Here is a 14,036-nt window from a genome sequence, read left to right as displayed (position 1 = left end):
TGATGGAATTTTTCTGAGGTCAGATTCGGATTCAGCGCAGCAAAAACCTTCGGGTATAGTAGGTCTGGTCTCTGGTTCTGAGAATTGTTGGTCTGTGTAATTGGTTCTTGTGTAAAAACATTTTTTTCATACACGATACACGTGCGACTAATCTGGTGCATCCAAAATTGAAACCGTTTGGTAACTTGAAGCACTGGTAACTTGACGCGAACCAGGTTGGATAACTTGGCGCAGGCACACTTTTTGTGAAACTTGATAATTAACTACTTTAATAAAAGTAAATTCAATAATAATCATACTCATAGGGTAGATAAGATATTGATTCACGTGCTCTATATTATTTTGCTACAGTTTTCAACATATTTAACTTTTAACGGTGCTTTTTATAACATGTGCGCCACATTACCCGCCGCTCCCCTATACCATTTTTCTTACCACGCACTTTTATGATCGTCTTGGAATCTCGAAAATATTTTTGCTTAACACATTAGTGACATATACGCTTATGAACAAAGAGAAACCCCTTCGACTTAATATTTAATGTTTCTTAATTGTTCCATACATTTTTTAATTGGTGTTTTATAAACATATATAAGAGATCAATGCATTGTTTATTACAGAATCTTTTATTCACCACTTCCTATTCTCGCATAATTTCTTAATTTTTTATGTAGAATTTATAATGTACGGTTAACATTATCTGCATTTCCGTAGTGTTTTAAGAAGAGGGTATTGGTTATTAAAACAATCGATTTCAAGAAACTTGTTATATTTTTATCATTTTATTTGACTGAAAGTACCATTACCATACAAATTAGACGTAAAGAATTATTCGGTTAATGTTTTGACATATTAATATCTCATTTATAAAGTTATTCAAAATCTCTTGAATTTGATATCCGTAAAATATTTCAAAGTTACAGAAACATTGAAAATGCTTTATTGATCTAACATCTGTCGTTTACTAATTCATTTTTCATATAAATTTGGCTGCAATTTTGTAAAAAATGATTCACAGTAATTCTTTACTAACTTATTAAGTTACCCAAATCAATTAGACTCTAAAATTGAACTACTAAATATATTAGTTGAATTTTACTGTGAATTTGTAATTTTTTTAAATTCGGTAGTAAAATATCAAAATATGTAGTTAAGCATATTATGGCGAATTATGTATAAAGTGATACCGCCTAAAAAATGGAAGTATTCAGATCATGAGCTTTTTTTAATAACTCAGCTTGAACTTCTTCGATTAAAACCAAAAAAGATGAGTGTTTTAAAAATCTCTTTTCATGCACTTTAAGATAGTTATATTTAATTTTTTAAATAAAAATGTAGTCTCGATTTATTTGAATTAAAGGTTAAAATCGATTTTTGACAAATTCTGGCATCATGGATTTTTTAAAAATAGTCTTTAAAAAAAGTATAATTTTCCACCTTTAAAAAACTGCTTTGACCAAAATGGAGAACTTTTCGTTTTGAATAAATAGACATTTACAAAGTTTACAGTTTTCGCTGTTGCCGCGAATTTGACTATTTTGTATTTAAATAATCAAAAGTGTTAAACAGTATAATTTTCTGAATTATTGATAAAAAAATGAAATATGTTCACCGTTTAAATTAAATTTCAGCATAATGATATAATATGTTACAGTACACAATTCCTCTTCCATCACCACTTGATACTACTCACAGAAAAAGTTACCTTGAATTAAACGCATTGTCCACTCGCTTCTTTTGTATTGAACCACGTGAAAATCACGCTGAAAAAAGATTTTTTGGGACAAATGAACATCCTCTTAGAAGCGACTGTTTAACACTTTTTATTATCTAAACAATACAAAATACACTCGCATTCGCAGCAACAGAGAAACACCGTGCGGTAGGTTATGGGCGGATGGTATTGTAAACGCCTATTTCTTCAAAACAAAAAGTTTTCCACATTTTGGTCAAAGCGGGGTTCTAAAGGGAAAGAATTCTACTTTTTTTTAAAGACTATTTCCAAAAAATCTAAGATATCAGAATTTGTCAAAAATCGATTTTAATTTTTAATTTCGATAAATCGAGGCTACATTTTTATTTTAAAAAATATATATATATAATTATTTTCAAGTGTATGAAAAGAGCATATTCAAACGACTATATTTTTCTAAATCGAAGAAGTCTAAGTTGAGTTATTCACATTTGAACTTCGGCGTGCATAGCCAAAAGCTGAATACAGTGAAACTCTACAATAGCCCTCCCTTCCATAGCACTTCCGAGAATTGACGCCGCGTCACAGGTAGGTATTACAGCAGCTGCGCGGGGGCCGCGGGGTCAGCGGTTAGCACTCAGGCGAGCACTCCAGCGTGAATAAATAACAGCGGTGCGGGCTATAATGATTTAGTTCCCACCCACCGTCAGCCCCAAAATCGGCGCTATAGAAGAGTTTTACTGTATTTGGAGCCCTGCCATTAAGCATTCCGTTGATCTAAGGCAACTTAATGGTATAGTATAATGTTTGTGAGTTTGGACATGACGCAAATACTTTCGTTTTCTAGGAAGTATCACTTCATAAATAATGCCCCATAAATAAAAATTTGTTCAAATAATTTTTAATATGTTTTATAGCATTGTTGTATTAGTTTAACGTTTAGCTAGCACAAACATATATTTAAAAAAAAAAAAAATTCAGTGCTAAATTTCGCAATTAGGTCCCGAATTAACCCTAAATAAACCCTAAATTATGAAATAGGTCACAGCTCTATACCTCAATATTGTTGAACGAGCTTAACATAACGACAACGTAGACTAGTGTTGATATGCATTTGGTTACGGTTTGTTACGGTAGGTGGAAGGGGGTCCTTTAACTCATGTATTATTTGATGGAAAATAAAAAAAATTCTCAAAAAGACATCCTTTTTAGTTGAAAATTCTACTCTTTTGTTAAAAATTCGTCTTTTAGGGTTAAAAATGCAACTCTTTTCGTAAAACATTAAACTTATGTTAAGAATTTATATTTTGTTGCTGATACGTCAATTGAAATCTTTTTTGGATAAAAACTATTTTCTCTGAAAATTTGTCCTTTTGATTTAAAAGTTCATATTTTTCAGTAGAAATACTCCATCTTTTCTAGATCAAAATACAACAGTTTTGTTGAAAATTCAAATATTTCCTAGAAAATTTACTCTTTTTTACTGAGAATTCAACTCTTTTTTTGAAAATTTGCCTTTTTGATTTAACAATTCACCTGTTTTAGTAGAAATTTCATTTTTCTTGGACAAAACTGCAACTGTTTGCTTGAAAAGTTAACATCTTTTATAGTACAGTAAGAGGGGGGGGGGATATTTTTTACGGTTTGTTACAGGGGAGGTATCTCAGAGAGAGCCTATAAACCGTTACGTAATTTAAATGCGGCCTCTGATGTATATGGGAGATGATTTATTATCGGCGATTGGAAGAATCTGCTTTGAGACTGAATAACTCCTCTATACACTTTCTGCCTTCCTAGTGAAGATGGGCTGACAGTGACCGCCGTTGCTATCGCGGCGTCGTGAATCTCACATTTCTAAGGTGTCGCGCGGTTCTCGCAGTCGATAAAAAATGCATCTGGATTAAAAAAAAGTATTGTCTTCACCTTTTATGATGATATGCATCATACAAAACATTTTTTATTTTTATTTAAAAAAAAAAAGATTTTTGTCAACAACTGAAGAAATTACTATGAAAAAAATGTAGTACACAATTTTTTCTGATAAAGAATTTCCGTAGAATGTACATCCTGTAATATCAAACTAAAATCCCAAAGTAGATTATTTCGATAGATCCTAAAAGAAAATACGCAACTCACGGCGACAGAAACTACGTACCTCGCGCACTCTATACTAAGTATATAGAAATTTCCATATACTTAGTATAGAGTACGCGTGGTCCGTAGTTTCTGTCGCCGTGAGTTCCGTATTTTCTTTTAGGACCCATCGATTTGTGATCCGAAGTCAGAACATTATATTATCATTATAATAGAACAAAATTTTTGATAATTTTTGTCATGTTTGGATCGAACTTATGATCAAAAATGGTATGTATACTTTATAAAGATTTAGAGGGAAGAAAGTTCGATAAATTTCATAATCTCATTATTTTGTAGTATTAAAATTGTCAGTGTCTGATATACATTTTGCATAGTTAATATGAGCAAGTGAATGTCTCGAGTGAGAAGGTAGTCTTATCTAGTAGCCCTTCTACTTTCCTGATCATTGGAGTCTCCGAGAGAGCCTACCCCAACGACATCGGTGCGCGAAAAGTGCCTAGTCCACGCCATTTACCAAACATGCTCTCCTTCCAATGAAGGTACTAAAAATAAGTTGATACCTACAAGAAGCACTTTGAAAGCATGCTCTCATTTTAAAATAACTATATCTAATAGATCAGATAAATAAGATAAAGTCGCATAAAATTTCAATATTTCAAATTTTGTATATTTTAAACTTCAAATTACTAATTAATTAAGGATTTCAAGTCGAAATATATTTCATTTGCAACCAAATAGTTACATTTTTAACTACAAGAGGAACATTTTTAACCCCATTGAATTGAAAAATGCCAAAAAAAAAACATAATTTTTCATATTGGAGCTGCCTGTTCTCTAGCATTCATTGATTTTACCTCAAAAAGGTGAAAAAATGATATATTTACAATCGATTAACAAATCCTAATAACTTAAATGAAGTTCGTGCAATCTGTTCAATTGTTATAAACAAATTTATGAACAAAATCGATTATTACTGTACATTGAAGTCTGGAAGTTCTTTCCATCACGTTTCCTCCCGCGAAATCGAGTAAAATTAATGTATCATTGAAATCAAACACTAAAGTATACATTTTTTGATTGTTATAAACAAATTTCATAAACGAATTTAATAAATAAGCACCTCTGTATATATAAAATGCATTTTTTCTGCGAAATCATTAGGTTTGCCTTCAAAAACGAAAATTCCATGACAGAAATGTACAATCAAAATATTTACCATTTTTATAAACAATACTGATTAACAAATGCATTAAACGGTCACTCTTTGATAGAAAAAATCCATACTTTTTTGCATTTTTGTTCATTTTATCCTTAAATATTCTCATGGAGGAAACTGACGTTTGACAATATTTTTCATTTTTATTAACAATTCTGATCAACAGTTTCATTTTTTATGATATAATCAACATTTCATCAAGAAAGATATTTTTGCTATTTGAAAGCGTCTATTAAATTTATTTGTTGATCAGAATTTTAATAAAAATGAAACACATTGTCAAACGTCAGTTTCCTCCATCAAAATATTAATTTAGGGATAAAATGAACAATTATGCAAAAAACTGGATTTTTTCTATCAAAGAGTGACCGCTTAATGCATTTGTTAATCAGTATTGTTTATAACAATGGTAAATATTTTGATTGTACATTTCTGTGATGAAATTTTCATTTTTGAAGGCAAACCTAATGATTGCGCAGAAAAAATTAATTTTATATATACAGAGGCGCTTCTTTATTAAATTTGTTTATGAAATTTGTTTACAACAATCAAAAAAATTATATTATAGTGTTTGATTTCAACGAAACATTAATTTCACTCGATTTCGCGGGGGGAAACGTGATGGAAAGAACTTCCAGACTTCAATGTACAGCAATAATCGATCTTGTTCATAAATTTGTTTATAACAATTGAGCAGATTGCACGAACTTCATCTAAGTTATTAGGATTTGTTATTCGATTGTAAATCTATCAGTTTTCCACCGTTTTGAGGTAAAATCAATGAATGCTACAGAACAGGCAGCTCAAATATGAAAAATCATGTTTTTTTGGCATTTTGCAACTTTAATAACAAACACACAGAACCTTTTTAGCAAAATCGCCTCGACAGACCTCTTCAGAACTTAATTAGCTTTAATTTAAGAAAAAAAAGAGGGAATCGGGTGAAAATTGTAGGCTCTGGATCATTTTGAACCCCAATTTTCTAATTCGCCGCACTGTGTGGCGGTGGTGTGACAAGCCTGACTGAGTACCGCCCATCCTCCCGCAGATCCTCTCATCTATCCGGCCAAGCGGCTTAAAGTCTCGGAAACACTAAATCCAGGTTCGACTGTAATTGCAGTTTCAACGAAATGGACAATTTTCATACAAAGGAGATTAAACCCTAACCAAAAAACGGTGGCATTTTCAGCCAAATAGTGGAGTTTTCAAGCTGAAAAGACAAATTTTTATGAAGACAGTTGAATTATCAGACTCAAAAGTTGAAATCTCTGCAAATAGGTCGTTTTCAACAAAAAAAGATGAATTTTTAACCGAATAATTGCATTTTAAACAAAAAGAATTAATATTCAACCAGAAATAGTTGCATTTTCTTATTGGCTTCTATTAATTCAGTTCGCATGGATGCGAAAAAACGACAAAAGGAGGAAGTTTTTTAAAAACAGAGGACAAATAGAAATTCTTTCAAAAATGGCTAATAGGGCAAAGAGTGAGAAGACTATAATTGAATTTGAAATGAATTGACTTTAAATGCTTCCGACTTAAAAAGATCAATCTGTTACATTCAATTTGAAACACATTAAAACTTTGAATACAGATACATGAAATTATGTATGTTTCAAATTCCAAATGCCATCAATTACAGATTATTGTCCGAATTAAGTTTTAATGAGAAATTATACCATTTTTAATGTCCTCAATTAAAACAGTAAACATTTTTATAGTTTTTTTTTCTGAATATGTTTTAGGAACTTCTCCTGAGTAATTTAAGATCTAAATGGAAGAAAACTTTGGATCCCTTTATAAGAAATCTTCATTTTAACTGTTTGTAGTGTAGTTAGGTATATTTTTGTTGAATTCATTGGGAAATAAATATTTACTGGCATAAGCCATTTAGTTTGCCATCCAAAAAAAGACTCTTACAATGAAAAGTCATATAACATTCAGAAGGGTTTCAAATTTTTGCAAAGAGGTGCAAAAAGTCAATTTTTTCTTAGCTCCTTCTTAGTGCATTGTGCTCCTAAATATGTATGTCAATCAAAATTACACAAACAACACTAACTCTTTAAGGATTTAGCGAATTAATTAATTCACTTTTTTTGGTAATAATTTTTCCTTCCTTAATCTTTCCATGAATGGTAATTATGCTGAGCAAGAGAGCAAGAAGAAAACATGCATACATCACTTGAGCTGAGTATCCAATTTCAGGAATGATTTTTTCCGCAAAAATTATTTTAGCAGGATAAATTAAAAATACTGTAAAAAATTATTTAGTCTTGTAAAATGTGAATTGATTATTCTCTAGTTGTCATTTTTGAAGATTAAATATTGAATTTTTATTTCATAGTTTGATCAATTTAAACAAAAATTATATAATCATTTCAAGATTACCTACTCTCTTTCTTTGAATTAGTAAAAATTTTACTAATTAAGTCAGTTTATTGACTTTTAACTGATGAATCAATTATTTAATAATATTTACTCATGTGATTAGTACACTAATTAATCAGTTTATTGAATTTTAACTGATGGTTCAGTTATTATATAATATTAACTAATGTAAATAGTAAAAAAAACGCCAATGGAACACAACGTCGAGCTTTTAGAGTTTTTACTATCATTTTGGAAAGAAATTGACTTAATAAATATGTATTATGGTGGATTTAATACGATGATTTAATTTGTGGAAGACAATTTAGTTGATTGATCGAAATTGATCTATATAAGATTTGTCTAGCCTCAGGTGAGACATAGATTTGTTCGCATTGAGTTAATTTCAAATGGAAGCCATTTACAGGTAAGCTTGTAAAACGATGACTAAATATTTCCGTCACCAAAATGCACCAGGAAAAAATTCGGTATTACGAACTTTCTCAAAATACAGGGATAAATTAAATATAAATTATCTCTTCCAAAATGTTTAAATAAAATCTGCAAAATATTGAAACGATTTCAAATTCAAGAACTTTTTATTTTCGACCCACCCTTATCTAACGAAAAATTCTTAAAGAATTAAAGCTAGCTTTGAAACTTTTTTAAAGGTTTGAGATTGGAACGAACATTAACGATTAACAAGATACAGTTCGGCGTTAGGATGTGACAACTATTCAGCCATATATTCTATACGTAAAAGGAGAAGAAAAGGAAAGATTTTTCACCTGAATGGATAATCACTGCATTTAAATAACCAACAAAGAAAGTCAAATATTTGCGTTTAATTTACTGTTTATTTTGTTGTTAATGTGAATTATTCTCGGAATTTCTTAGAGTTTGTAGCGAGTTCAATCTATAAAACGATCTGAAATAAATTCATTTAAAAATTATGTAATTGTATTATTTAGATCAAACAATATCCTACTGTTTACCGAACCCTGTTTTTAATTTAAATGCTTATAAAAGCAGACCAAAATGTATGCTGAACATAACCTCCTAAAATTAACTGATTTCATCAATTTAAATCTTACTGTTCAATCAATAGTTCTGCGCCTGGACTCCATTGTTCCGGATAATTAAAACAATTAGTCATTTTTATCTCACTGATTTAATCAGTACATTTCTGCTAATTATCAGTAGCTCAGTTCAGGCTATGTAAATTAGTAGAATTTAACTGATAATCAGTTATATTTTACTAATTCAAATTTATAGAGCGAATTAATTTTTTTTCAACACGGAGAGAAATTTCAAGAGATTAATTCATAGAAGCGCTTGATTCTCGATCTACAATTTTTACGCGATTAAAAGTCTGGGAAACTGTGATCTAAAATAATAGAATTCGAGACCTGAAAACAAAGGGGTGTGTCCTAATGTCTAAAACTTCGAGAACTACGCTATAAAAGCAGTGGTTCCGAAAGCTTAGTTGTCGCGCCAAAGCATAATAAAATCAACGAGTAGTGCCGTGAATTAATCTCCTGAAATTCCTCTCCGTGAAAATGCAGCATTTTCCGAAAGAGCATAGGTGTTCGGGATTTTTTTTCGACATGGGAATTCTTACTATTTTAATTAATTGCCAAAAATATAAAAAATTTAGGAAAATCATAAAATAGTGTGGATGCTTTTAAAAATGATTTTTTTAAATCTAATATTCGCAATTTTCTCGAAAACGAAGAAAGACATAAAATAAATGTTCAGATAAAACATAACACATCTAAAAAAGTTCTACAAAAAACCGGTTGATCTTTTTTGACAGCTTGTATCTTTTACGAGAAAAAATCAAAAATTATATTTAAAAACAAAATTCCTGTCCTCAAAAATAATTGATCCTCCTTAAAACTGATAGCATACCTTCCTTTAGTAAGAGTTAACTGTAAACAAATATGGGGAAAATAGAAAAGGTGGGGCTTTCCAGAAAACCTTCCTTACTCTTTTTATCGAATTTCGAAAACATGGAAAGAATGTTTTCAGGGAACCTCCACCACATTTCTAGTTCCTCCAATATTTTTAAAAAGTTTCTGCTAACATGAAAAAGGCACCCTATCAGTTATTTTGTAGAAATTTTATAAATATGTAAACTTTTTGTCTGATCATTTTTTGTGCCTGAATAATTGTGAAAATTCGATTTTTCAAAAATATTAATTTTCAGCGTCAGGCTGTGATTTACCAAGGACGAACTCCAAGTTATTTAATAAAAATTGCCATCTATTTAAAAAAAACGTAATAAGGATTTTTGAAAAATCCACTTTCAAGAATTAAAAGATAACAGTCGTTAAAAAGATAAAAATCCTTAAAAGATAACAGTTGTTAATCTTGAAACGATTGTACAGACATCTATGCATGAAAATATTGAATTTTCCCTACAGAAGCAAATCACAATTTTGTAGAATGAATTACAGCGGTATTGAGTTAATTTTTTTTAAATCATAAGAAAGACATATTTTTCATGATTAGCCTCTCAAAATAAAAATCTATACTTGGAATACATTCGCAAATGTACCTGAAGTTCCGAACGTTCAAATGAACGAAATATTTTTCCACATTTCTATTTCCCCCATAAATACGGTTCCAACTGTAATTTGAAATATACATTATAATTCTTTTCCAATAATAAATTATTTCCAATATGAATAAACAAAAATTTAGCACTTTTTTGGATTAAAAAGTCAGCAATAAAAAATTTTGTTCATTTGAACGTTCAGAACTTCAAGCACATCACGATGACGCAGTAAATTTTACTTTGAGATATATGTGACTGCAATATCCAATTTACGAGACAAAATCGTAAATGCCCATATTTCGGTCTCATAAATAAATATTTTTCAAATCCTTTTAATATGTTTTTCTCGCTTCAACTCCTCTCGCACAAATAATAACATTAACGCAATTTTAGAAATGCACAATGATTGCGGAAATTACATTAGATTTTTCGTATCTCGGTCCTTAGAAATAAAAGCATTAAGACAGTAGAAAACATTTTTTGAATATCTTCTGATTTGGAAATCAGAAATTCTTTGCTAAGTTGTCTATTCTAGAAACAGAAGAAAATAATAAAATTGTCCTCGTTAAATGTCTAGAAAAAATTGTTATGGACCTATTACAAACTTCTTAAATCGTTATGTAGAACTTTCAAAAATTCGTGTAAATTTTCTCGACCAGTTCCTCAGATTAATTTATCAAAGACTACAATAAATCCAAGTTGTATAATTAAGAGTTGTTTAAAATCTGTTATGTTTTCATTGATCCGCGTTTCACCACTTGTATAATAAGTTGCGCAACTGCCCATACAAAGTGTCAGCGGATTCTTGATGGAGTAATATAAATCATCAAAGGACATATATAATCATGAATATATTTGCGCTCGCCACCATTAAGACAGCCAAAATGATCGCGGGATTACCAATTTTGGCTGTACTTTTGTGTCTCAGTTTCCAAGGTAAGATTACGATTTAAAAAAATATTGCATTGGCGAGAAGAACATTTTTACATTTATATATTACAAGAATGTTCCTGGAATCAGTGTTAAATTGTGTGCTTGTTGAAGTGTTAAAAAAAGTGAAACATTAATGATTACATTAAATTTTGCAACGATTTTGAATAAAAAAGTTATATTTTATTAAGTGAGATACGCGCAATGATTAAAAATTTCTTTTACAATGTTTTGAGCATTTGAATTTTAAAAATTAAAAACACGAATTATCCAAATATTGAGAAAACTTTGATCAAAAGTATGATATTTTTTAGTCTGAGACATGTAACACATTTTTTATTTCTTTTGCGGGTAGAATTTCTTGTCCTCTTTCGAAATCGTTGGTTAATTTTAAGAAAGTATAAAAGTGACGAAATGGCAGCGGTTTCCCTGAAAATATTCAACATACATTTATTAAAATCTGGGAAATAACGCGAGATAGAAGAAAGTGCCAAGACACATTTTCTAGAACTTTTTTAGACCAACAATTTTGTTCCTTTGACTTATTTCGTATCTTGTATCGTTTTGACAAGAAACGTGAATTTTCGTTTTCAGACAAAAAAATATCTCTTCTCTCGTAGGCGCGGACGCAGGGTAGACTATCACGGAAAATACTCTTAACATTGGGACGATTATAGAAAAAAGATCAAGAGAAAAAAACGCTGCGGTTTTTGAATAAATTTACTTGGAAAATTTTTAGAGAAGCTGTCTCCATTTCGTCAATTTTAAACTTTTTTTAAATTATGCAAAGAATTTTGAAATTTATCATGTATTATATAATCTGTATTCGGAAAGTCACAATCTTATAGGCTAGCTCAACCTGCAAACACGTATTCCAAATCCGAGAGAATTTTGGATTCTACACAAGTATTGCAAGAATATATCATAATAAAATTATCACACTCTTAATTGCAAAGTTTTGATAATTTTTTGATCTTTTGCGTTTTGAGTTTTTAAAATTCAAGTATTTCTAAGTTTGTCAACAACAAATTTTCGGCAAATTGGTAAGATACATGTCCTATACTTCCCTTATGAAAAACAACATATTTAAGAAGCAAATGATTTTTTGACTTGAGCATGAACTGCTTGCCCGATTTGAAAAAAAAATTCCCCGGAAAAAGATTTTACAAGACGATTCTGATTTAAAATCAAATAAATTATCATTTTTATTTTGAAAATTATTTCAATATGATTTTAAGAATTAAATCTTTCGCAATCTTAGCACATCATCATTCATAATTAAAAAATAATATTTACAGTTTTCGGAAATCCCATTACTTCTGAGGATATACAAATTTGCACCCAACTTTGCAACAAATGTAATGGAAAAACAATAATTAAGGAAGGAAAATGCGAATGTGCTATTGCTGACGATGATAAAAAAGGTAAAATAAAAAGTTATAAATATAAAAAAACAGGTCCGTTAGGCTGGCAGGACCTCATTGCAAAAATGGACTGAAAACCTATAGGGAATTTAGGGCGCATTTAGGGCTAATTTAACCCACTAATGGCCAAAACTAGTTTCCGTCGATATAATTCAGTGACTTTTTATATTGTGATTTGTATTTACCTGATTAAAACAACTATTTCAAAATATTTTCAAAATTTCCTTACCTGTTCTCTGCCATGCGGTGCAGTCTGTTCGCTTTGTTGAAACGGTGGCTACAGAGTTTTAAAGAAGGCGTGCTTTCGGGTCGCAAATACGACTCATGGCCATTAATGGGTTAATGCCCTATTGCTAAATTTAATGCTCTCCATTTAAACAAAAAAACTGGTGTTCATGCTAGCTTAACGTTAAGCTAGCAGAACCACACGTAGTAATAAATTAATTTTTTTTAATTTCGTTGCTGTATAATTTAAGGCTCATTTAGGGCTCACTTAATGCCCTATTGCCAAATTAGATGGTAGGTTTATTTTTTAAACCTGTGGTTCTGCTCTCTTAACGTTAAGCTAGCCGCACCACACATACAAAAAAATGACTTAGACAACATTTCTTTGCACCATAATTTAGGGCTCATTTAAGGCTCACTTAATGATCTATTGTCAAATTTGATGCTACGCATTACAAAAAAAACTGTGATTCTGCTATCTTAACGTTAAGCTAGCAGGACCAAACATAAAAAAATGACTTTGACAATATTTCTTTGCAGTATAATTTAGGGCTCATCTGGGAATATAATAATGAAAAATGAAAAAAAATTGTTTAAACAATTTTAGTAAAAATGAATTAAAAAAATTTCTTCTTCTACCCTATATTAAGGCTCACTTAGAGCTCCACAAATATAATATTTAAATTTAACAAATAATTGTTTAAGCAAATTTAATACACAACAATTATTTTATTTTCGTTTGTTTTGCATAATTTCAGGCTCCGTTAAGGCTCCTGAAATATCATCGACCGAAGGTCGTCCGATATTTCCTTAGCCCTTTTTTTCGTTATATATGGTGTTGTGCCACCTTAACATTATAAAGAATACGTGAAGGAAACCATAAATGCCATTTTCACTCCTCACATTATTTAGGGCTCCTTTAGGACTAATTTGGGCCCATAGTCCTAAATTTTGGGCTCTAGTTTTTTTTGAAAAAAATAGTGTTTGCAATAGTTTAACAATAACTTAGTTCAATATTGCTTTAAATCGTAATAAAAATGAATTTACAGAAACTTCACCTTAAAGAATAATTTAGGGCTCATTTAGGGCTCTGGGAATATGATAATTAAAAATTTAAAACAATGTTTAAACAATTTTTTATCTATTTTTTACAAAAAATATTAGAGTCCAAATTAGTCCTAAAGGAGCCCTAAGTAATGCAAGGCGTTTTCTACACGTATTTTGTATAAGGTTAAGGTGGCAAAACACCATATATAACAGAAAAGGGACTAAGGAAATATCGCACGACGAATTGTTTAAACCATTTTTGTTCATTTTTCATTATTATATTCCCAGAGTCCTAAATTATTCTATAAGGTGAATTTTTCGTGAAATCATTTTTAGTACGTTTTACAGCAAGGTTCGGCCAGCTTAACGTTAATCGAGCCGCCGCATGGAAGAACGGGATATAAAATATTTTTCGAGGAGTGGGAGGGCCCTTGTAGGTTTATGAAGACATTGTTGAATTTATATTTTTTAAATATG

The sequence above is a fragment of the Belonocnema kinseyi genome, chromosome 4, assembly GCF_010883055.1.
Source record: "Belonocnema kinseyi isolate 2016_QV_RU_SX_M_011 chromosome 4, B_treatae_v1, whole genome shotgun sequence".
In the NCBI taxonomy this organism is placed as follows: Eukaryota; Metazoa; Arthropoda; class Insecta; order Hymenoptera; family Cynipidae; genus Belonocnema; species Belonocnema kinseyi.
This window is presented reverse-complemented; position numbering follows the sequence as displayed.